This window comes from Rhagoletis zephyria, unplaced genomic scaffold, assembly GCF_001687245.7.
Source record: "Rhagoletis zephyria isolate East Lansing unplaced genomic scaffold, Rhagoletis_zephyria_1.1 Rzeph_scaffold_65321, whole genome shotgun sequence".
NCBI lineage: Eukaryota > Metazoa > Arthropoda > Insecta > Diptera > Tephritidae > Rhagoletis > Rhagoletis zephyria.
In genome coordinates this window covers 1-1,459 of record NW_016222372.1, presented here as the reverse complement: position 1 = coordinate 1,459, position 1,459 = coordinate 1, and the positions used below count along the sequence as shown (strand labels likewise).

Genomic DNA, 1,459 nt, shown 5'->3' with positions numbered 1-1,459 from the left:
TTATTATCGAAAATATCAAAAATTTATAGTTCCCCAGCTCAAGATTATTATATGAAATCAAATACGTAAATAAATTCGTGAGAATGGGCTAACAAAACATGAGACATGTTCATAAAATCGTGCTAAATCAATAAGACCCATTATCTTTTAGTGATTTTTTTTTAATTTCTTGCACGCTCAATTGTTGCATGCATGAAATCTGCTTCCAAATGCCCAGACTCCCTCGATTGTCACAATATACGTGCAATTAACAACAAAGAGCATGGCCGCTGCAAAAATGTATTTCGGTTCTATAATTAATATACAAGGCCGAGTAAGCAATTTTATTTACAATCTGATTTAGTGGCATTTACAACTTATATGCACAAGCAACTTATATTTAAAAGGATTTNTTATATTTAAAAGGATTTCAAATTTGTTGGAGTACTTAACACATTTGAATAAGCAGTACATTAGCTTATGGCGCTTTAGCAAAGTCTCCAGTTTTGGAAATAAGACAAAAGTCGACTTAGGACCGGTTACTCAATGTCTGGTTAACGCTAATCCTCGGTTAAACATAGTTATCGACGTTACCGACTCCCTGTTGTATGCATGGAGTCTTAGACGTCGATAACGATGTTTAACCGCAGATTAGTGTTAACCAGACATTGAGTAACCGGCCCTGAGGGCCGTTTTCACCAACTCTGATTAACACCAATCGCCAGTTAAACATCGTTGCCGACCTTACTGACTCCATACATATTACATTGAGTCGGTAACGTCGGCAACGATGTTTAACTGGCGATTAGTGTTTACCAGAGTTGGTGAAAACGGCCCTAAGTGATCAGAAAAATTCAGTAGACAAGCTGTAAAGACAAGCATGTTAATAATAAAGAACATGTTAAACTATATAGGTAGTTTTATACCGCGATAATGTTGTCTTGGCCAGATGGTTCCCTTTTTGTTTACACAGTAGACACTGCCCCTTGTTTTGTATACCCGCAAAGGTTCTTCCGGTAACATGCACATACATATGTACGTCTCCAGCGTTTGTGGTTACATTAAATAAAGATGCCACGAATTTCGCTATCACGTAACCCTGCCAAAAGCCTTTAAATATGTACACATTGAAGCTGAGGAAACTACATTTGGCCACCAATCTTCCAGCAATACTAGGCACACTGATTGCTTTTTGCTTTTGATTGCAAATATGTGTTTCTTTGCGGGTACTTTACCTGTATTATAGAAATATATCCAGTATGTATATTTTGACAAAGTACACAAAATAATTAAAGAAAATAATCCTCAATTACCTCAAAATTTCACCAAACTCTGCCAATTATCGTTTTGTTTGGCAGCTTACTTTGACACATATGTACATATTTCTCATGTNTCTCAAAATTTCACCAAACTCTGCCAATTATCGTTTTTTTTGGCAGCTTACTTTGACACATATGTACATATTTCTCATGTTTATGTT

At 35.9% G+C, this 1,459-nt stretch overlaps 1 long non-coding RNA gene across 1 annotated transcript; it reads right to left on the bottom strand.

The window, feature by feature from the left end:
- Positions 1-626: 626 nt before the first annotated feature.
- On the bottom strand, positions 627-1,365 carry LOC108356790 (uncharacterized). The gene is made up of 3 exons (XR_001846618.1): positions 1,293-1,365; positions 906-1,214; positions 627-845 (listed from the first exon to the last, which is right to left on the bottom strand). It is a non-coding gene; the product is annotated as an uncharacterized LOC108356790 (long non-coding RNA).
- Between the last annotated feature and the right edge of the window lie 94 nt (positions 1,366-1,459).